Source organism: Bombina bombina, chromosome 5 (genome assembly GCF_027579735.1).
Source record: "Bombina bombina isolate aBomBom1 chromosome 5, aBomBom1.pri, whole genome shotgun sequence".
In the NCBI taxonomy this organism is placed as follows: Eukaryota; Metazoa; Chordata; class Amphibia; order Anura; family Bombinatoridae; genus Bombina; species Bombina bombina.
Window position 1 is genome coordinate 415,132,959 of NC_069503.1, and position 25,400 is coordinate 415,158,358.

Sequence of the window (25,400 nt, forward strand, 5' to 3'; positions counted from 1 at the left end):
GTAATGTGAGGATTTCAGTGGTGTAAGGTACCATCTATATGAGGTTTTTATTGAGTTTTCGATAAGGTCTGCCCCAATTAAACTTCTCCTCATTGAGGAGAAAATCTGGCTCCAATCTTCTCTATCATAGGTTATAGCTAAATCTTGTTCCCATTTGTCATAAATTACCAATTTTGCTGAACTATTTGCTTCTTGAATGGCTAAGTATAAGCGTGTAATCATTTTTTTATTTCTACCGGGTGTCATTATCATTTGTTCCAGAGCAGTTTTTGGGCAGGCTGGGATGCTGCCTAGTCTATATGTATTTATAGCATGGGAAATTTGGAGATATAAAAACCAGTGCAATGTATTTGGGTGTATTTTATCTCTTAATTGTGTAAATGTCAACAACTTCCCATTGTCTAGGAAATCAGCTACCCTATAGAGGCCTTTATTTCCCCACTTATCTATTTGTTTTTTAAATTCTTTTGGGAGTAGTGTACTTAGAGGTATTATAATAGTGTGTGGCGAGAGTAATTTCAATGTATGTGTTAGTGACCTCCACATAAGCTTAGAATCTTCTGTAGTTTTTAGTTTAATTATCCTCTGGTCTTTTGGATCTGAGGGTTTCCATAATATATCTCCCGGAGTGCTTAGTCTTCCAATATCTGCTTCAATACCTGGCCATGTCATCCCCTGGCAATCTTTACATAAAAGAGCATTTTGTGCCAGTCTGGCAGCATGATAATAATCTCTAAGATTAGGGACTCCTACACCTCCCAATAGCTTGTGTTGTTTTAAAATATGAGCAGCTATTCTAGCTGTTTTATGTCCTCTTATAAATTTAATAATTTCAGATTGTAGTTCTTCAAGCTCTTTTATTGGGATTTTAATAGGTAAAGCTCTAAATAGATATAACAGTCTTGGTAGGACATTCATTTTAATGGCCGATAATCTGCCATACCAAGAAAAGTTCCCTTTCTTCCATTTCAATATATCTCTTCTTATAGTTTTGTAAATTGGGATGTAGTTTGCTTTATACAATGTTTCTATGGTGTTTGTGATTTGTATGCCTAGATATTTTAGGGAATGATTAACCCATTTAAAATCAAAGTTCGCTTCTATCAACTTTTGTGTGTGTGTTGGTAATGATAGAGGGAGTGCTTCGCATTTATCCGAATTTATTTTGAAACCCGAAACATTGGAAAAATCTTCTAATAATTGGTACAAATTAGGGAGGGAAAGCATTGGTTTTGTAATTGTAAGCAAGATATCGTCTGCAAATAAAGTTAGTGTTTGTTCCCCTTTATTTAATTTAACCCCATGGATATCCTTAGAGTTGCGAATACAAGACGCCAAAGGTTCTATGCACAACGCAAATAAAAGTGGAGATAACGGACATCCTTGACGAGTTCCATTCAATATATTGATAGGTCGAGACTGATATCCCGCTGCCCTAATTGTTGCTACTGGATTTGTGTATATATTTTTGATTGCCCCCCTAAATTTACTACCGAATCCCATATATTCGAGAACTGCCATCATATATTGCCAATCTACTCTGTCAAATGCCTTCTCTGCATCCAGAGAAAGTAGCAGAGAAGGCGTTTCTGTTCCCTTCAGATATTCTATCAGCGTCACTATGCGTCTTACATTATCAGGGGCCTCCCTATCTTTAATAAACCCTACCTGATCAGGATGGATCAATGAAGGTAAGTATTGTTTAAGCCTGTTTGCTAGGATTTTGGTGAGAATCTTGAGATCTTGGTTAATTAAGGAAATTGGCCTATAATTTTGTACTATTTTGGGGTTTTTCCCTGGCTTAGGGATTACTACTATCTTGGCCTGTAAAAGTTCAGAGGGAACCGGCGTGCCCGACATGACATCTTTACAAAATTTATGTAGGTGGGAAGTCAAATTGGTTCTAAATAGCTTGTAGTAGTCTCCTGAAAATCCATCGGGACCTGCTGCCTTTCCTATTTTAAGATCTTTAATAGCTGCAGACACCTCAGTAGCAGAGATCTCTGCATCCAGTGCCTCTGCGTCCGCTTTGTCTAATTTTGGCAGATTCGCTAACATTAGTAGTTTATTTCTTAGGGTCTCTATCTGGGGGGATTGACCCACCTTCTTCCCATCATACAGAGATTCATAATATTTGGCAAAACATTCTGTAATTTCTTGCGGATGAGATGTCATAGTACCATCTGGTTTTTGAATTTGTGCTATTGTGAAAGATTTTGTTCTTTCTCTTAGCTTATGGGCCAGATATCTATCTGGCTTGTTTGCATATAGGAAATAGTATGTTTTTAATTTATTAATGGACCTCACTGAATTATCAGATAAAATTTTAGCCAGTTCTTTTCTTTTCTTTGTCAATGTGTCTAGTGATAGTTGGGATAGTGTATTTTGATGTGCCTTTTCCAAGAGTTCAATCTCTTGTTGCAAGGTAGCTACCGCAAACCTACTCTGTTTTATATATAAAGCTTTTTCCTTTATAAGTAACCCTCTAATATATGGCTTATGTGCAGCCCATATGATTACTGGGTTGATTGCAGGGTCTACGTTTAATTTCCAGTACTCTTCCAGACTCTTTAATATTTTAGTTTGTATACCTGGTTGCTTTAGTATTGTAGGGTCGTATGTCCAGGATCTTTGTCTTTCTACATTAATAAGACCTTTTAGTTGTATCTGTATTATGGAATGGTCTGACCATACTGAGGCGTGAATGGATGAAGAGATTAGGTTTGGTAATAGAATTTGGCTAATAAATATATAGTCGAGTTTGGTATATGTTTTATGTGCAGGTGAGTAGTATGTGTGGTCATTTGTTTGTCCATATAATGTCGTCCAAGTGTCATATATATTATGATTCTCTAAAGATCCCCTAATGGATTTGGTAATAGAGTTAAGTCTTAATTGTTTATTTGTAAGTGTAGATGTATTAGTATCCCTTAAAATCTTTAAGTTTACATTAAAATCCCCAGCCAATATTATCAAGGTTTGAGACCATTGGGTCAGTAAATGCGAAAGATTATCAAAAAATTTGTGTTGTTGCTCATTAGGTGCATATATGTTGCAGAGTGTGACTTGTTTGTCTTGCACAGTCCCCCTCACTATAAGATATCTGCCTTCCTTATCCCTTATCACCTCTTCTTTTATAAATTGAATGGAATTATGAATAAGTATTGATACTCCTCTTTTCTTTTTATCGGTTGTGGAGTGAAAGTGTTGCGTGTATTGTTTGTCCCAATATTTAGGGATTTGATGGTGTGTAAAATGTGTCTCCTGTAGGAAAATGATTTTAGCCTTCATATTGTTATATTGGGTAAGTGCAGTTTTCCTTTTAATATTGGTATTCAAACCTCTTACATTATGGGAGATTATCTTCCATCTAGAATCCATAATTGAGCATTTTCCCTCTCCCCTCCTCATACCTGAACATCAATGCCTCCCTTTTCTGACTAACAACTGCTCTCTTAGTGTCCATCCTGTTATGGAGAAACTTTCCTGACCACTGCTCGACAGTACTTGAAACAAAAAAACAACAAAAACATAAAAAACATAGCTCAACATTAAACAACAACAAACTATTAAACAATCTGTAATCCTTCAAGTTATTCTTGTTTGTCTGCAACATCAAATCTATCTAAGTGGGTGTGCAGCTAAATATTACATAGTGTATCTTATATAATAATGAATTGAAAAAGTGGATCTTTTATTCCTAGAGGGAACATAAAATAATAACTAATGTCATGTATAGTGTAATTTAGTCATATCTTATCAATCTCCAGTTCTTTATAATTTACTTAATGTTCTTTTTACTGACATAAATAAATATACTTTATGCTCGTGTCATTATTTACTACTAGGAGATTGATATTCAAGTCTTTTACCACAATATGAGCCGTGACAATAACTCCTCCACACGGAGTAAGGCAAAGAAAGATTATACTTGTTAAAGAACATCAGTCAGTTCTCTCAGTCTCTTTAATCCTTCAGGGCCTTTGTTTCCTTTTAGAGACCTTTGTCCAACGTTCACTTTTAGCTGTTCCTCTTAATGGCAGTGTGGGTCTTATGGTATTGTCTTGAGAGTTATCTGGAATCTCTGGACAATCCAGCTTAAGCAGTTGGCAGAGACCTGGTATGTCTTGTTTCTCTTTGATAGTGATTGTTCTGCCCTCATGGTGTATGTGAAGTGCGAAAGGGAATCCCCATCTGTATAATATCTGATTTTTTCGCAGTAGTTGTGTCAGCGGACGGAGAGCAGAACGCTTCTGCAGTGTTTTGATACAAAGGTCCTGGTAAAATTGTATGACTGAGCCCTGAAATTTAAAGGTTGGATTTTTTCTAGCTGCAGTCATGATTTCTTCTTTTTCTTGGAAGCGTAAAAGTTTAATTATGACGTCCCTTGGTGGTTCTGTGTCCTTTGGTTTTGCTCTTAGAGCTCTATGTGCCCTTTCCATTTGGAATTTTCCATCCTCAGCAGAGCTTGTGATAGCCTGGAATAGTTGTAGAAGATAATTGCTTAATTCTGTTGTAACTATAGTTTCAGGGATACCCTTTAGACGTATATTACACCTCCTGCTCCTATTTTCCAGGTCTTCCAGCTTGTCATTAATGTCTGCCAATTCCTGTTGTTGATCAGCCATTTGTTGAGTTATGGTTGTAATGTCTTCTTCCAGTGATTCTTCTTTTTCTTCCAAGGATTCTAACCTGGATCCCAGTTCCGAAATATCCTGTTTGATTTCAGTGAGACTGTTTGTAACAGTGTTCTGGAGGGTGTCCAGCTTTTCCCACATTTTGTCAAATATTGTGGATATGTCTTGTTTGGAGACAAGGTTCCTTATGTCACTTCTGGTAATGGGTATATTATTACCCGCTGGCGAAGTTGGTTCTAGAACTTCTTCCATTTCTTCCTCAGTTACAACAATTTCTTTATCATGAGCCTTTTCTCCTTTCTGAGGTTTAAAAAATATATTGGCTGCTGCAGGTTTATTTGTAGCATTTAGTTTACTTTGTCTTCTGACTGACATGATATAGCTCATATAATAAAATGGAGGAACACTTGAAATGATCTAGCTGTTGAACAAAGGATAGCAAGACCTCTGCTTATGTCCTGAAGTGGGAGAAAGTCTGCTGCAGCACTAGTGTTTTAACAGCACTTTGGAGTCACATGCAAAGCCGGAGTGGTTTACAGGAGAAAAATAAATTGCAGGGAGTGATTTATATAGGGTGAATGTTCTGTGTCAAAGTTATTTTCCTTCCATCCAAAGTTTCTGAGTAGTTTTGGTGATATGCTGTGTACTATAGATAGGTACAATCTGTGCTATATCACCATACAATGCTATTTCTTTTTATGTGTTATTTTGTGATCCAGCTTTCACATTTTAATGCTTTATTTACTTATCCTTCCTCTGCAGCCTGATTCATTAACATCATGTAGGGTTAAAAGTCTTTATTAAATAGTAGGCATGTTGCTGCTCAAGTCTCTCTGGCTGTTTATAATCACTTTATTAACATGCTGCCTCCCACGTGGCTGATTCCCTGCTATGGCGTCTTAAAATTGTCTTTCTTCCTCAATCACCCTGTAGATTTATTGCTTGCCATATTCCCCTCTGAACTCCTTACCCTGTGATGTGGCAGCTTCCTTGCAGTTTTATCCTCTGTTTTCTCTCCAGCTTATCTGATTCTTAAGAGACCGGCATTTTGGTTCTTGTTCTCCTCAGCTTGCAAGACGTCAAAGACTGCATGTCAGCTTTTACACTGAGCAAACTGAGTGGTCATAAAACACAGAGGATTGATGTATAAACACTCCGGTGGTGTTTTAGTGACCCTCTGGGAGCTTATGATAACCTTTTCTCCACTTTTCTTATTCACTGCACCTGGAGCTCACATATCACACGTCCTCCATTATGCCTGCCTTGGCTCCACCCCCTCTATACTATTTAACCCCTACACTTCCAAAAAATCACAATAAAATTCTACACTACTTAACCCCTAAACTGCTAAAACCATCATTGCAATAAAAAAACATACATTAATAACCCGTAAACCGCCACAATCCCATCAAAATAAAACCCCTACTATATTCTCCCTGTTAAGCCCCCAAGACCCGTAAACCTAATGAAACTGCCAGGATACCTCTATAAAAGGGAAAGACTAGAAAGCATGATGATTTATCGAAGGAAGAAGGGAAAGAACACCACATGGACCCCATGTGTATCATAAAGTAAAACTTGAGGGTCTATTGTTAGTTCTTTTTTAAGGGGGGTTAATATAGGGCATTTTTTAGTTTTAGGATTGCTTTTTTATTTTTTTCTATTGTTAGTGGGGTTTTTTTACTTAGGGGTCTTATATTAGGGTTCTTCAGGGTTTTCAGTAAGTGGGTTAATAGAGTAGGACATAATTGTGATGGGGTTGTGGCAGTTTAGGGGTTAGTTGTGTAGGGGTTTATTCCAATGGGGGTTGTGGCAGTTTAAGGGTTAAGTAATTTAGGGGTTAAGTAGTGTAGGGTGTTTGCAATGGGGTTATGGCAGTTTAGAAATTAATAGTAAAAACAAAAAGAACAGGAGCGCAAAAGGACCAATCTAAATGTAAAAGTATAAAAATGTCCTTTAATAATACTGATAAAAATGCTCACTCACACTTTATGACCTCAAACAACATATGAGGTATGGATATGTCACATCAAAGATATTGGTCACGAAATAAGCCACCAGTAGTCAAGCCCACATATCTGACTTGTGTGTCAAAAAGTGGATATCCACATAAATCCACATATGACTCTGTATCCGATTCTACAGCTCCTCCATCTATGATGACTGCAACGGTTTCCCAGAGGCAGTTCATGATACGAGTGAGTCACTACTTTTGAAAGGAAAAACAGCCGATCTCCTTTTTATTAAAGGACGTTTTTTTATACTTTTACATTTAGATTGGTCCTTTTGCAATCCTGGGGCCCGATCTGATATGCAGCGTCGCCGCAGAAGCCCGCGACGCCAAATATTGCGCGGGTTTGGTATCACATATACGGCGTAGCATGCAACTTACGCGCATATATTTCTGCCTTCGCCCGTATTATTTTTACCCATAGACTGACATACAAAACATGCGCAGTTTGGTATCCAATATACAGCGTAAGGACTTACGCGCGCCAAATTCAGAAAATCTACTCCATTCTCATCTCGCCACAAATTGCAGGCACAGGAACCCTTGCACTGACTACAAACCAACGTAACTCTCTGAAGGCCGAACAAATGCATGCTCACCAACATACATATCAGCAGCAAACCTCAAACAGTTAAACCTTTTCTAAGCATTCTTAATTCCTGCCCTGCAAGTGTGCCAAACCAATCACAAACAGCACAACCTCTCACCTGCAGCCTCAAAATACCTGGCAATGCACACCCTCATTAGCCACCATGTTTCCCCTGCATTTTCTGCAACAAATACACAGACAGCATCGTGGGGCACAAGGGGTGCTGAAAGCCCTACAAGCCTCTGTTGTGGAGGATGTACCTGCTGCTGAGGTCCTAGATCATGGTGCTGTAGCCATCCCTGCTCCTGCTGCTGCTGCTGCTGTCCCTGCTCCTCCTGCTGTTGTCCCTGTTCCTGGTGCTGCCCCTGCTGCTGTTGTTGCTGCAGCTGGTCATAGGCCAGCAGGGCCTATAAGACGTCAGCATCAGCAGAGGGGAAGAGCAAGGACACCAAGGATACACAGGGTTGGTCACCCTGTTTGGGTTTGGGATGACAGAAGTGGAGGTCAGGGAAAAGTATCGCTTGACTTCTGCAAGCCTCATTGACCTATATGAGGTCTTGAAGGATGATATTGACCCTCAAGTGAATAGGAACCGAGCTCTGACTGGTATGCAGAAGCTGTTGTGTGTTGTACACTTCCTGGCATCCAGCTCATTCCAGTCAACAGAGGGCCTTGTGTCTGGCCTAGCGCAGTCTACCTTCTCCAGGAATTTAGGGGAGGTTTTTACTGCTCTAGATAACCAGTCACAGCGATACATTCATTACCCCCGTACCCCCCAGGAATGGAACCGTCTTAAACAAGGCTTCTATCGACTGGGGGGTATTCCCAATGTCATGGGGGCAATTGATTGCACACATGTGCATATCATGGGCCCACATGAGGAGCCAATCCTCTATATTAACAGGAAAGGGTTTTACTCCTTGAATTGCCAGATGATCTGTGATACCACTCTGAAATTCACACATGTGTATGCAGGCTTTCCAGGTAGTGCACATGATTCCTACATCCTGCGCCAGACCTCCTTATTCCAGTTTTTCGAATCTGGCACACTCTCGGGAGGATGGCTGCTTGGTGAGTACCTTCATTCTGTCTGTATATTTCTACTAAAGGGACACTAAACACAAAATAATTATCTCATGTTTCAGATAGAGAATACAATGTTAAACAACATTACAATTTACTTCTATTATCTCATTTGATTTATTCTTTAGATATCCTTTGTTTAAGAAATAGCAATGCACATAGATGAGACAATCATATGAGGCATCTATGTGCAGCCACCAATCAGCAGCTAATGAGCATATCTAATATGCTTGTCAGCAGGGATAGGCACAGACAAAGGCCGTGGAGGACATTTTCCAAAGTACAGACATTAGTGAAGGACACCAAGGTACATTTTAAATTAAAAACATTTAGCAATGATCTTATAACCAATACCAATGATCTTATAACCAGCCTCTGGCTATACCCATAACCCAGTGTCACTACTGTGTCATTATATAGTGCTGGGTGTTATTATACTGATGCAGATACCACTGATCCTATAACCAGCCCTCCTCTGGCTATACCCATGAGCCAGTGTCACTACTGTGTCTTTGTATAGAGCTGGGTGTTATTATACTGATGCAGATACCACTGATCCTATAACCAGCCCTCCTCTGGCTATACCCATGAGCCAGTGTCACTACTGTGTCTTTGTATAGAGCTGGGTGTTATTATACAGATGCAGATACACATCCAGTATTTATCTCAGGCTTTATTTATTCCATAACTTATCACCCAATATCACTAGCCACTAATTTACTCAAACTACATATTTTTTTATTCCTATTATTTAAATAGAAAGAAAAGATATACTAAGGTTGTGGCAGACACTGCAAGGGCTAGTCATGGACACCAGTGTCCATGTACGGACACCTTGCCTATCCCTGCTTGTCAGCAAATGATATCAAGAGAATGGAGTAAATTACATAATAGAAGTAAATCTGAATAAAATCGCAGCTTCTTTTTAACTCATGAAATAAGAAATGTGTTTTTCATGTCACTTTAAAGGGACAGTATACTATAAATAGTTTTTCACTTAAAGGACATTTTCTTAAAGGGACAGTCTACACCAGAATTTTTATTGTTTTAAAAGATAGATAATCCCTTTATTACCCATTCCCCAGTTTTGCATAACCAACACAGTTAGAATAATATACTTTTAACCTCTGTGATTATCTTGTATCTAAGCCTCTGCAAACTGCTCCTTTATTTCAGTTCTTTTGACAGACTTGCAGTTTAGCCAATCACTGCCTGCTCTCAGATAACTTCACGCGCATGAGCACAGTGTTATCTATATGAATTACGTGAACTAACACCCTCTAGTGCTGAAAAACTGTTAAAATGCATTCTGAAAAGAGGTGGCCTTCAAGGTCTAAGAAATTAGCATATGAACCTCCTAGGTTAAGCTTGCAACTAAGAATACCAAAGAACCAAGCAAAGTTGGTGATAAAAGTAAATTGGAAAATTGTTTAAAACTACATGCTCTATCTGAATCACAAAAGAAAAAAATTGGGTTCAGTGTCCCTTTAAAGTGAAGGTAAAGTTTTCAGAGTTGGAACACATCAAAGCATGTCTTAATCCTTAGATAAGTTAATCGCTAACTTCTTTTCTCTATATAATTTATATTTTGCAAAATATAAAGATTTATAATTCCCTACCGTTTCTATTATTGACTCCTCCCAAACCCTATTTCCTGCTTTTCTGATTTTTGACGTATGGAGCGGTCCCACCCGCTCTATACGTCTCTCTAAAGCGCGTTCACGACATCCCTCTCCACCGCGCATGCGCTAACCGGCAAACCCCTTCTGAATTGCGCAAATCAAACTACTTAAAACAAACAGTTCAAACCAGCTCCACTAGCCCTGTGCCCCCTTACCACACTTCCGACACAAACAGCGATATCTGTTTACTTCATGTGTCCGTGGTATCTCTACGAGGCTGACGTCCCTGTAAAGCTGGAAACTCTACTCCTCCTCTTTTTGGGGTGTGTGTCCGTCTTGGCCAATCTCTAGTCAATGCGGCAACGGATCCTGATCCAATCACATTGCAGGATACCGGTTTCATCGGGCGGCTCAGCTGATTCCAGGCAGGTACACAAAGAAAATGTTAGACAGATAAAGGATATATTAAAACTCAGTCTTTATTAGCATCTTTAAAATTGCACAGTCTTTGTAGTACTGCAACAGAGTAAAGAAATCACACAGGCGTAGCACAGAACGGGTTAAGTGTTTCGGGCTTTCGGCTTAAACAGCCGTAGTCATAGCCTGATTTCTTTACTCTGTTGCAGTACTCCAAAGACTGTTGAATTTAAAGATGCTAAGAAAGACTGAGTTTAAATATATCCTTTATCTTGCGAACATTTTCTTTGTGTACCTGCTTTGAATCAGCTGAGCCACCAGATGAAACCGGGTAAAAGTAATTTCCTCACCGCTTGTAGCCGTATTGTCTGTAGGAAGCCTAGTTCTTGTTATTTTTCCAAGATAACAGTACGCATGCGCGAATCTGGAGCGCGCATGGAGTCAAACATGAGTAAAGAAAAAATATAGCGCATGCGCATATGTTAAAGGAGGCGAATGACGTTGTTTGACGGCCGCCTAACGGCCAGATTTTTAATAGGCTAACATAACAACGTGATCCACACAGGAAAAAATAAATAAAAATCGGGTTGAATTTGCAGACCATCAAACTGTGAGTAAAAAAGGGCATAACTTTTTTTACACTCATAATTAAAAAAATTGATGAATTAAACTCATATTTATTTTGAGGAAAGCATATTATTCCGGATAGAGATGAAGGTAACTTTACCTTCACTTTAACTTTGTTTGGATTTGTATAAAAGTAGATAGCTTACAATGCACCAATTTAATGTTTTTGTAAAAAATATCTTTTAAATGAAATCCATGTTATGTCCCTTTAAGCACATGATGAACCTGTAGTAATCAGAATAAATATGTTACATGACAGGTGACGCAGGGTACGGCTGCAGACCATGGCTATTAACCCCCTTGGTGCACCCCCTTAGAGAGCCACAACTCAGATACCAGGAGGCCTACATACGGACCCAAATCCAGATTCAGGTGTCTGGATTTGACAGGTGGAGCTTTACAGTATAACCCCAACAAAGTGTGTTCCATTGTCAATGCATGTTGTATTCTACACAACATTGCTGTGGACACACGTATATTGGGGGACATGGAACCAGAAGAACAGCAGCTGGTTCCTGTACCTGAGGATGTGGGCAGGGGGACACTGAGGGGGAATGAAGTGAGGGACTTTGTGATCCGTGAATACTTCACCTGTAAGTTATTTGTTCATAAGTACAGTAAACCGTAACATTCACATGTATTATGATGTTTGACTGTACCTCACCAACCATTGCATGTGTATATATCATGTCTTGCAGAATTACATAATGTGGATTTCCACTGCATGTAAGTGAAATTACTACATCCCACCCCCTTCCCTTAACCACCCTAATTACTGTAAATTTCACGTTTGTTTAATTCATTTTTAGGTCACTATGATTTATTGACTATCATTAATAAGAATGAAAATGGATGTTTATACCTTATGTTCACACCTTCTGTAAATACATTATTATTTAGATATACCCATGTGTCAATTTATATTGGATGTGAGAAACCTTGATTAACATCTTTTAAGTGAATATTACTATATGTACCCTTCATACACAACTATGTGATGTGGTTTATAGAACATGAATATGTCATAAACATGATAATATGACCTTTTTTGGGCAATTTCCACACAGGTCTTATTATATGTTTTAACAATATTACTGTACTAAAACACACCTCACATGGATGTGGATGACAAATATATGCTAAATAACAGAGGACAAGATTTATGGTGAACTATAAGAATATTTATTTCTTTTTTGGCTTCTTGTATGAGGGAGCTGAGGTGGCTGTAGTGGATTTCCTTGTTCTCCTGGTTTGAGAGGATTGTTCTGATTCTGCTAGTGTGCTGGCCACAGATGATAGGCTGGAGGCAGTGTCCTGCTGGTGTGTAAAGTGCTCAACCAACACACCCAAGAGTTGGTTTTGTTCCCGTCATCTGTTGTCAATCTATATCTGCATATCAGAAATAACTCTCATCATCTGCGACTGGTTTTTTACTATACCATTTAATGATGCTGCCATGTCCCTCTGCAGCTCTATGGTATGCTGGAGTAACCTCTTTTGGCTCCTGTGAAACCTGTGTTGGCCTTTTTGTCTGCTCTTGCAGCTTGTTATGAGCCTCCTCTGGAGTGAAATGTATTCCTCGCCCAGAGGAGTATACAGTGGATCTACAGGCTCTTGAGCAGCAGTGATTCTAGGTGCAGGTTCAGCTCTATCTGCTGGTGCATCATGGAAAACTTCAGCTGCTGTTTAATCATGGACAACTTCAGCTGCTGGTGCATCAGGGACCATTTCAGCTGCTGGTGCATCAGGGACCATTTCAGCTGCTGGTGCATCAGGGCCAACTTCAGCTGCAGGTGCTTCAGGGCCAACTTCAGCTGCTGGTGCTTCAGGGCCAACTTCAGCTGCTGGTGCTTCAGGGACAACTTCAGCTATAGTCTGATCTGAGGATGGTGGAGCTCTCCGAAGGGAAGAGGATGGTGGAGCTCTCCCAAGAGAAGAGGATGGTGGAGCTCTCAGGCTGGATTGGTAGTCCCATTGATGACTAGTGTGTGACCACTCAGCCTGTCCAGTTTGCATTTCTTGTGACATCCCCTGTGTGTAAAAGCCATGACTGGCCTGATATTGTGTTGGGGGGGTAAAGACATGGACCCTTCGTGGCTGACTTGGCTCCCCCTCAAAGCCAAAAGAATATTCCTCAGGCCAGGTATCTTGCCAGGGGTCGTATGCCAATGGTGGTGGCATCACTTCTGGGTCCTCAACTGAGGCAATTCAACCCTGCTCATGCCTGGGAGCATACTGTCCATGTTGCTGCCTGAAGACTGGTGGTGGAGGTGGCTGCATGGCTGTGACTGGTGGTGGAGGTGGCTGCATGCCTGTGACTGGTGGTGGTAGTGGAGGTGGCGGCATGCCTCTTTGCAGCCTGGTGACAGGAGGTTCTGTGGAGTCAAATGATAGGGATTAGTACAGTCATATATATGTCCATGTGGGCATACAATGTACATTGATACATGCTAGGGCCTATACTCATTCTCATGTCAAACTGTATAACATGCATGTGCACAATATGATTTGTGATATGAGGGATTTTAATCTGCACAGTACACAGGTATGTGTTTCATACAATAGTTATGTGTACATGTCAGTGATGGAGAAAATGTGTTCTGTAAGTGACTCTATGGTCACACAATTTACTTTAGCGTGATGTAGGCACAGAACCTGCTTTCTGAACTAAAAGTATTGTGATGGCTATAGTGTCCATTACTGAAAACCCAACATGTGGCTTGTGGCCTGTGTTACTCTGAGACATGTTAGTATTGCACTATTCCACCTCATATCATGAATTGCATTGTGTTAAATAGCATTAATGTCAAATATAATTGTAGATGCTTTTGTTAGTAGGCCAAATACCATGCTCCTCATTCTGTACATGAATGTGTGACATTAAAGGATGTTATATCTCAAATACATATAATACTGGTGTGTGGGATGTTACTCACCAGCATGAGGTGCTGTGGTTGCAGCCCCTGAGTCACGAGCCCCTGGAAGTCCACGGACTGCTGTGATACTCAGGGACCTGCGTATCATCTCCTGCCAGGTGTTGTATTTGGTTTCCAGGGGTGGACCACCGCCTGTTCCTCTCTGGTGCATGGCTTACTGCCCCATCTTCTCTTTCACCCGCCTCTTACATTCGTTCCACCTTTTTTTAAGTCCCTCGACAGTCCTCCTCTGCAGGGCCACACTGTTTACAGCATCCTCTACTGCCAACCATGCTGCCTTACACCTTCGGGCAATGCCTTTGCCCTTCTCCTGGCCAAAGAGGGCACTGTGGTTGTCCATGATGGCCTGGACTAGCACAACATTCTCATCGAATGAGAAGTTTGGGCATCTCATGCGCTCATCCTCTGTGGCCACCTAGCTTGCTCCCTGGGATGTCCCTGGTGTGGGGTCCTCCCTATCCTCTCCCTCCTCCCCCCTTATATCCCCATGTGCACCCTCTGTCCCTCTTCTAAGTGTGCCTGGTCTCTGGGCATCTCCCCTCCCATCATCCATTCTAACGCTCCCTCTCCCCACTCCACTTACTCCCTGATGGGGACCCCGCTGCTCCTCCTGTCCACTACGATACTCCTCTCCCTGCAACTCCGCTCCCCTCCTCCCCTCTGCCCTACCTCTCCCTGACATCCTCACACTACACACACTCCCACACTCCCACTCACTCCCAGTTCAATCACACACAATCACAACCAAACACTCAGCCTATCACACTGTAAAATTGAAATAAAATGTGTGATGTGTTAGTTGTATATGTATGTATGCAATATGTGTGCAATATGTAAAAATAAGTGTAAGTAAATGTACAAGCTTACCCAAACAAAAATCCGACTTAACTAACTATTATGCTGCGCCTCTCTCACTACTCTTACTAATCCTAAACTCACTGTAGTGTGCTATAGCTCAACGAACCATCCAAACACACTGAAGAAAATGGCAGCTGCGCATGGGTTTATATATGACTTTTGAATAGCGTAATTACGTTGCGCATTTTTAGATGGAGTCGCGGGTAATTTTTATGAGTGTTAGCCTAATTTGCATAAAACTACACTTTATTGTAACTTTACGTGGACAAAATACTGGCGTAAGTACTTGCGACTACTAAAATGTGTATTTGCGCACTTTTCAGAACAACGCCAGTTTGTCCTACTTACGCCACTTTAGCATCTGACAGCACCATATATTGGATAGCCCGATGTGCGAGGTGAAATTACGGGCGGCGCGGGTTCCCTCACTTGCGCCGAAAACTACGCTGTATATATCGGATCGTGCCCCTGATCTTTTTGTTTTTATTGTTTTCTAGCACCATCTCTTACCGGTGGTATTTCTATGGAGCAGCAGCTTGAAGCAACTTCTGACACACATTTCCTTTTTATATAGTTGCCTCATAGAGGTAGTGTGCAATATTTATCTAAGTCTGTGCACACAGAATATGTATAGATGGTGACATTTATTTTGTTATATGGAATATATTTTATTAGTACATGCAACTATATGTTCTTTTCACACAGTGTATATTGATATATGAGTGGTGCCCATTGTATTTTACAACTCCACAGCTGTCTGATTTTTGCATATTTAGTTTATTTGTGCTTTCTACGTCTGTCTCATCTATATGAGGCGTTCTTTTTGGAGCATGAAAGTTCGGTACTAGTTCTTTTTTTACATTTTTTATTGTGATGGGAGTAAAGGGTTAGGGATTAATGGTATAGGGATTTTTTGGGATGGGGTTGTGAAATTTTATGGGTTAAGTAGTGTAGGTTTATGCCTTAGTGGCTTAATATTGTGTGGCAGGGTTTTGCAATGGGGGTTGTGTCAGTTTAGTATAGTTAGGGTGACCATATTGCCGCTTTAAAAAGGGACACATATGAAAAATACATATGTCAGGGCTGTTTTCAGGGCTGTTTAAAGAAAGGTTTTTATATAAGAACCCTGACATATGTATTTTTCATATGCGTCCCTTTTTAAAGCGGCAATATGGTCACCCTAAGTATAGTGTGTTTTGCAATGGGGGTTAAAGGCAATTTAGGGATTAAATGGTGTAGGGGTTAAATAGTGTAGGTAGGTTGTATTTTTAATTTCTTTAGGCATTTAATTTATTTTAGCAACTTTTGACCTAGATTACAAGTTTTTCGGTATGGTGCGGTACGGCTATAACGCTGAAAAATTGACCTTTGCGCGCAGAATATACAGGTCTCCCGTATTACAAGTTGCTGCATTACAGCTATACCGCAAGCATTTTACCCTTTATGCAACTCTCCATTCCACACTCAATGCACATTTCTAGTAAAGCTATAGCTGTTTTAAGAGTGTACTTAAGTATGCTCCAAGCAGCAGCATTTTAAACACAACACTTGCTCAGATAGGCTCATGTGCTTCTATTCTCTTGTAATATATCAATTTTCAATATTGTATAAGAGAAAAAAAGAACACAGCGCATCCGCGATTCACAGCATCGTTTTATTCATTACACACAGCTCCACGTAAAATGGCACACTTACAAGATAAAAGATAAAAACAAGCACTTAGCACACTGGCTGATGAGAAGACCGCCTGTAGTAGAAACCGGAAAGGATCACCTGGACGCCGACCAGCAGCACCTGGAGTCACACTTCTCCGTTGTGAGTACTCCAGGTGAACAACTCCCTTGAAAAAGTCTGCCCGTGAGCAGAGGATACGCGTTGGGTAAAGGGACTGCTACATGCAAGTGTAAATCTATTACCGCTCTGTGAGACAAGGAGAAGTGTGACTCCAGGTGCTGCTGGTCGGCGTCCAGGTGATCCTTTCCGGTTTCTACTACAGGCGGTCTTCTCATCAGCCAGTGGGCTAAGTGCTTGTTTTTATCTTTTATCTTGTAAGTGTGCCATTTTACGTGGAGCTGTGTGTAATGAATAAAATGATGCTGTGAATCGCGGCTGCGCTGTGTTCTTTTTTTCTCTTATACAGCTGATCGCTTTGGGACCTACATACCGGGAGTCCCGTGAATCACCGGCTGCTCTGCTCTGTTCGTTCAGCTCACCTCACTACATTGAGGATTTAATCAGAACCGCAGCTCCTAACATTGGAATCTAACAAGATTGCAGCTAAGTGTTCTCTTATACAAATATATGAACATATTGCAATTATACTGAACTTGGATAAAACTGTTTTGGGCTATTTTTTGATTGTCCAATTTATCATCAAGTGGTTTGGACTTCAACAAGGACATTAGTATTGATATATACCCCTCCGTTGTGAGCTTAAGAGAGAGAGAGATATATATATTATTTGAGTTTGTGTACTTTCAGTATCTCATCAGCCAATGTGTGCCTGTACACACTTATAACAGCTTTATATAAGTTACTGACTAATAAGGAAAGCTTGATCGTTACCCCCTCAGGCTCATTTAGCGCCATATTTGTTTGTTTCAATTTTCAATATTGCTGACATTATACAAGTCCCACTGCCTCTATGAACTGCTACAATATTTAAAATGCTTATGCACTGAGAATATCTAGTTATTCTTCACCTGCATGTGCAGAGAAAAAACTGAAAAAGTGATAACTTTTACTATAAGCATTGTTGACACTATGAGTCCTATCTATCAAGCCGTCAACTTTCTTGCATTCTACAGCACCAATACGCTCGCCTAACATCGCCTAACATTGTGGATGCGGACCTTAATACAATCTCCATATTTATTAAAAAAGACGGCAAAAAGCCGCGCACCAAGTACTGAGCGATGAGCAGCGGACTGTTGTTAACTAGCATTCATTGTCTCGCTGCTATTCGGCTTTTTACCAACTTTATTTATACCCTGTCACTAAACACTGCCACTATACTAAAATGTTTAACCCCTATCCCGCTGCTATCGGACCCCACCATAACTAAATAAAAGTATTAACCCCTGATTGGAACAGCCAATAGGATGAGAGCTGCTCAAATCCTATTGGTTGATTGGAACAGTCAATAAGATTTTAACAGCTCTAATCCTATTGGCTGATTGGAACCTTTCAGCCAATAGGAATGCAAGGGACGCCATCTTGAATGATGTCACTTGCATTCAAGATCCAGTTTACGGTGGAGACCATATTGAAGAGGAACTCCTCGTAGGATGTCTTCTGGATGGACCCGCTCCACGCTGGATGTCTTCAGGATGGATCCGCTCCTCGCCGGATGGATGAAGCTAGAAGACGCCTCATGGATGAAGACTTTGCCGTCTGGATGAAGATGGAAGAGGTCGCCTGAATGAAGACTTCTTGCCAGCTGGATGGATCCTTCTAGCGGAACTTCAAAAACTGTAAGTGGATCGTTGGGGGTTAGTGTTAGGTTTATTTAAGGTTTTTTTGGGTGGGTTTTATTTTTAGAGTAGGGTCTGAGCATTAAAAAGAGCTAAATGCCCTTTTAAGGGCAATGCCCATACAAATGACATTTTCAGTGGCAATGGGGAGCTTAGGTTTTTTAGATAGGGTTTTTATTTGGAGAGGTTGGTTGTATGGGTGGTGGGTTTTATTGTTGGGGGTGTTTGTATTTTTTTACATGTAAAAGAGCTGATTTCTTTGGGGCAATGCCCTGCAAAAGGCCCTTTTATGGGCCATTGGTAGTTTATTGTAGACTAGGTTTTTTTTTTATTTGGGGGGGGGCTTTTTTATTTTCATAGGGCTATAAGAAAAGGTGTAATTCTTTTTTTTATTTTTTGTAACAGTGTTTTTTATTTTTTGTAACCGCGTTGATTTTTTTTGTAATTTAGTAATTTTTAATTGTAGATTGAGAGGGGGAAGATGGAAGAGGGAGGGTATTGAGTTTGTCCGTGTGACTATATTATGTTTAAATTACATGTGTTTGTTCCAAATTTGTAGCATTATTTCGTGTGTGTCCACTGTGCCATTTCTGATGTGATAGTATCTTTCCAATTGTAATAGCAACTCAACTTGTTTTACCCATTCCTGCTGTGTGGGGAATGTGGTTGTTTTCCAGTGTCGGGGAATTAGAACTTTTGCGCTGTTCAGCATTGTCATAAGCAACTTTCTTTTTGCTATGCATTTGATCTTGGGTAGTCCTGCATATTAAAGAATCATTTTCGGGTCTCTGGGAATTATAATCTCTAACGTCTTATTTATGCTGGCGAGGGTGTCCGTCCAGAATTGCTGGATTTCTGGACACTCCCACCATATATGCATTACGGAACCTTCCATCTCGCAGCCTCTCCAACATCTACCCTGTGTATTTGGATATATTTTTTCAAGTCTGCTTGGGGTGAGGTACCATCTGGTAAGAAACTTGAGGTTGGTTTCTAGTATCTGTGCCGAGATGGAGGCGGTTTTGTTATTGAGGATCTTGTTCCTCCATATTTTTGCGTTTAATATCTCTCCCAGTTCCCTCTCCCAAGCTTTGGTGTACATTGGCAGGTCGCCCGTATCAGTTTGTCGGAGTTTCCTGTAGATGAGAGATATGAGGTGCGATTGTGTGCGTCCTGTGTAGCAGAGTCTTTCAAAGTCTGTCATCTCTCTTAGTAACAGGTGTTTTTCTCTGTGTGTTGAAGTAAAATGTGAAATCTGAGCATACGCCAGCCAATTTAGGTGTGATTCCGTATCTTTAATGTCCTCCCATTTTTTGATTTTGTGTTGCTGTGTCAGTTTGGAGAATGTGTTCTGTGCTGCCTGTTGGCCCTGTTGCGTGTAACTCCTTGTTATGTTAGGTGCAAGTATTTGATATCCTTAACTGCAGGACCACTCAGTCTCACACCAAACCTTTAGGTTCATTAGATGTAATCAAGAACCTAGTTTTTGCTCATAGATCTGAGGGTCACTGCTGCATGGATGCAGAGTGAAAGAAATGAGATTTAAAGATATATTATCCCGATTGCAATAGCAGTTTGCAATATGCAGATAATTATAGAGATAGTAGATAAAAGAAAGGTAAATATAGATTAGTGTTAGTGTGTGAATGTCAGCCTCAAATAACACAGGTTGCAACCAGGAGGTGTTTCTATATAAATTAAGCAGGAGAGCTCTATAACGGTTATATTGTTTTTAGTTAACAGGCAATCCTTAGTTAGTCTATAACGTTGTTAGTATTCATGTAGACAGCAGGCAGTCCTTCACAATCAACAGTATGATATTTGATAATGCACATAGAATATTAAAGCACAGTTCGTCAAGCTGAAGCGATAGATATTACAAGCAATCAGATTGTTAAAGGTAGCTGAATTTGCATAAGCGTCACACTGTATAACATGCAGGAAAGTCCTTTAAAGTAGTAAGTGAATTAAGGTATATACGTTACCACCTTCAGAGAGTAAGAAATAGTAACGGTTACCGCAGCTTCAAGGTGAGTTACTATTAAGCACAGGAGTTGGTTGTTTGCAGCCAGAGTGAGAGAGAGCTCCTGAGACTTACGGTGACGTCAGACGCCGATACACGGCTTCAATGTAAAAGCCGGGAGAAACAGATTTAACAAGTGTAAGATACTTTGAGGATTCCGGTCAAAATAAGGAAACCTGAAATATGACGATCCAAAGTTGAAAAGCACACAGCAATTGAAGTTACTAATAATAAATTCCTTGGTTAGGAATATCAGCAAGGTGTCTTCGTTGTTGCTCAGCTTATAGCTAAGTGAATACAAATTACCAAGCATAGGTAGACTGGAGGAGGGGCCTTATATAGGAATGTGAATACCTGAACATCCTGACTTAAAGGGACAGGAACATAACAGGACGCCCCCCTAAAAAGAGCCGCTCCGCGGATCAAGGCTTGGGTCGGTCGGGATGTCTTCGATGGAAAATTGAAAGAAGACGGGGTGCCGACAAATTAGAGTATGGTTCCCAGGAGTCCTCATCAGCCCCAAAACCTTTCCATCGTACCAGGTACTGGAGTTGATTGCGGTATAAACGAGAGTCCAAAATAGAATCCACTTCATACTCAACATCATCCACAACTGGAGGGTTAGTCAATGACGGATGAGGGGGATCCCTTGTCGGAGAGAAAGGTTTCAGGAGGGACACATGGAATGTAGGATGTATCCTGAGAGAGGGAGGTAGCTGAAGAGTCACAGCATTTGGATTAACAACCTTAACTATGTCATAGGGACCTATAAAGAGACTTCCAAGCTTTTTACTTGGAATACAGAGTTTCAAGTGTTTGGTACTTAACCAAACCTTATCCCCAGGTTTATAAGAAGGGGGTTTCGAGCGTCTCAAATCATAATGATGTTTCTGTGAAGCTTGAGCTTCTTGTAAGGTTGTTTTGAGAACAGAAAAACCCTCAGCAATAGTATTAACTGTCTGATCAACCGTAGGTAGCAAGGAATCGGTTCTGTGGAAAAGATGGTATGAAGGGTGAAAACCATAATTAATATAGAATGGCGAAGTTTTTGTGGATGCGTTGGTCATGTTATTATGTGCAAATTCTGCAGTAGGTAGCAGAGCGAACCAGTTATCCTGTTGGTTGGTACAATAGCATCTCAGATACTGTTCAAGAGACTGGTTAGTCCTTTCGCACTGACCATTAGTCTGGGGATGATAAGCAGTACTTAATCTCCTAGTAATCTTGAGTATAGAACATAACTGAGTCCAGAACTTAGAGGTGAATTGAGATCCTCTATCAGACGTGATGGAGTCAGGTAGTCCATGTAACTTTACAACATGATTCAAGAACAGTATGGCTGTTTCGGATGCGGTTGGTAAACCCATATGTGGGATAAAGTGTGCCATTTTAGAAAACAAATCAACAATGACTAGAATTGTGTTATGGTTAGAGGATGGAGGTAACTCCACTATATAGTCCATTGCTATGTCCTTCCAGGGTCTTTCAGGAACTGGTAATGAAAGTAGAAGTCCATAAGGACAAGTTCTAGTATGTTTGCAAGTAGCGCAGACAGAACAGGATCGAATGTAGGAAGAGACAGAACTTTTCATATTGGGCCACCAATAGTCTCTTTGTAGTATGCGTAGTGTTTTATGAAGTCCAGGATGTCCTGAAAGGAGAGAATCATGTGCAGAATGCATCAATTCATTTCGTAGATGTTCTGGAATGTATATCTGGTTTCCATGGTAATACAGATTACTACTGTGTTTTTGTAGATCTGCTAATGGGAGTTTTGGATCTGCTCTCTGATACTCTTTTATAGAGGTTTCAGTGATTGAAGTCAATCCAATGAACTTATTTTGTGGAATGATAGAATCTGGAGGTATATAATGTTGAGGTTTTGGATCCTTCCTTGAAAGCGCATCTGCTTTTGTATTTTTAGAACCTGGGCGGTAAGTGATGGTGAAATCAAATCTTGAAAAGAAGAGGCTACATCTAACTTGTCTAGATGTTAATGTTTTGCTGGTTTTTAAATATTCAAGGTTTCTATGATCCGTAAATATAAGAATAGTATGTTTAGTACCCTCAAGGAGGTGTCTCCAAAACTCTAGTGCTGATTTTATAGCGAGAAGCTCTTTTTCACCAATAGCATAATTTAGCTCGGCTGAGCTCATTACCCTAGAGTAATATGATATTGGATGTAGTGCTTCCTTGGGTGAAACTCTTTGTGAGAGTACAGCTCCAAGAGCGTACTCAGAAGCATCAACCTCAAGCGTGTACTGTAAACTGGGATCTGGGAATTTGAGTATCGGTGCTGTTACAAACTTCTCCTTTAATACTTTAAATGCGTTCTCAGCATGTATATTCCAAGAGAAACCAGGTTTTTTCTGAGTTAATTTAGTCAAGGGTCTAGCAATCTCAGAAAAGCCCTTGATAAACTTCCTATAGAAGTTTGCAAACCCAAGAAATCTCTGAACATCTTTTTTTGTACGGGGGGTGCTCCAGTTAGTAATAGCTTCCACTTTGTTTGCTTCCATAGCGATACCAGAAGGGGAAACCTGGTATCCTAAGAAGGAGATAGTAGTGGTATTAAAAATGCATTTCTCTAGCTTGGCATAGAGATGGTGTGTACGAAGTCTGGACAAAACAAGCTTGACATGGGTGTGATGGTTTGTTATATTGTCAGAATAGATTAAAATGTCATCTAAATAAATGACCATACAGACATCAAGTAAGTCATGGAATACGTCATTTATAAAACACTGGAACGTTGCAGGAGCGTTGCACAGCCCAAAAGGCATTACTGTATATTCATACAGTCCATAACGTGTGCGGAAAGCTGTTAGCCACTCATCGCCTTTCCTCATTCTTATCAAGTTATAAGCTCCTCTAAGATCTAATTTTGTGTAAATTTTAGCTCCTTGCAACCGTTCTATAAGTTCAGGGATAAGTGGGAGTGGGTACCTGTTTTTCTTGGTACATTTATTAAGTTGTCTGTAGTCAATAATAGGACGAAGTGATCCGTCCTTATTTTTAACAAAAAACATTGCAGCACCTGCTGGAGAGGTGGAAGGTCTTATAAAACCTTTCTTAAGGTTATCCTCTAAGTACTGTTTCAAATGAACCAATTCAGGTTCTGACATAGGGTATATATGACCAAAGGGAATGGAACTGCCCGGTAGTAAGTCTATAGGACAGTCATATGACCTGTGGGGGGGTAAGTTCTGAGCTTCTACTTTGTCAAACACATCAGAATATTCTTTATAACATTCAGGTAAAACATGATCAGTCATACAACACACAGAAGCTTTGGGAAAACAGACTTCCTTACAGTAAGTGGAATTGAAATTCACAACACCTTGCTTCCAAGAAATATCAGGATCATGTTTTATCAACCAATTGATACCAAAAATTAATGGGTATAAACTAGAGGGCAAAATGTCAAATGTACATGTCTCAGTATGGCCCTTCTGTGTGATAACTTGTAAGGGTGTGGTATGATGGGTAATAGGCCCTGTATTCATAAGAAAACCATCAACCAATCTTATGGCTTGTGCACTATCTTTTTTTATTGTGGGTATTTTATGTTTTGTTACAAATGCTTGGTCAATGAAATTCCCAGATGCACCAGAGTCAATAACGGCCTGGGTTTTTGTCTTCTGTAGACGCCACTGCAAAAGAACAGAAATTGGTAAATGAGTGGTAAGCGCAGACAATTTATTAAGACAATTTTGGTGTTGAAGATTCTTACCCCTCTTCTGTCTGATAAGCACAGGACAGTCTCTAACAGCATGGTCCTTTGCTGCGCAATATAAACACAAGTTATGTAGCTTCCTTCTGGCTTTTTCCTCTGGTTTTAGAGGACCCCTCATGACAGCAACTTCCATAGGTTCATCGTTTGATTTAGATGGTGCAGTGACCACAGGATGGTATGCTGGGATTTTCTTGACAACAGGATCAGATAGTGCCCTTTCAGATCTACGTTCTCTTATCCTTCTATCAACAGTGATACATAAAGTCATAAGATTCTCTAAATCCACAGGAACTGCACCACGGGCTAATTCATCTTTTAATGTTTCAGAAAGACCTGTTCTGAACTGATTTCTCAGAGCAGGTTCATTCCATTGGGTGTCTGGTGCCCATCTTTTAAAGTCCGTGATATATTCTTCTACTGCTCTTTTACCTTGTCGTAGGTTCATAAGAGCTGTCTCAGCAGTATTCTGCTTATGATGGTCTTCATATAATAGGGACATGGCAGAGAAAAAGGCATCTAAGGAGTCCAATATGGGGTCATTGTTCTCATAGAAGGCGTTAGCCCATGATTTAGCCTCTCCTCTGAGATATGAGATGACCGTAAAAACTTTGACTCGATCAGATGCATAGGATCGGGGTTTTAAAGAGAAATACAAAGTACAGGAGTTTTTAAATTCTCTAAACTGAGTCCTGTCACCAAAGAATTTTTCAGGTGGAGATACAATTGGTTCAGGTGTTAAATCAATAGGAGCAGGTTTATCAGATAAATGCACATTAATAAACTTCCTAATGTGATCATTTTCAATTTTAATTTCTCTGAGGCCTTGTAGCATATGGTCCATGCTTTGTGCAAGGGAACCAACACGGTTTGTAAGTTCACTGATATCCATGCTGTAGGATATATGTTAGGCTTGGTAATATGTTATGTTAGGTGCAAGTATTTGATATCCTTAACTGCAGGACCACTCAGTCTCACACCAAACCTTTAGGTTCATTAGATGTAATCAAGAACCTAGTTTTTGCTCATAGATCTGAGGGTCACTGCTGCATGGATGCAGAGTGAAAGAAATGAGATTTAAAGATATATTATCCCGATTGCAATAGCAGTTTGCAATATGCAGATAATTATAGAGATAGTAGATAAAAGAAAGGTAAATATAGATTAGTGTTAGTGTGTGAATGTCAGCCTCAAATAACACAGGTTGCAACCAGGAGGTGTTTCTATATAAATTAAGCAGGAGAGCTCTATAACGGTTATATTGTTTTTAGTTAACAGGCAATCCTTAGTTAGTCTATAACGTTGTTAGTATTCATGTAGACAGCAGGCAGTCCTTCACAATCAACAGTATGATATTTGATAATGCACATAGAATATTAAAGCACAGTTCG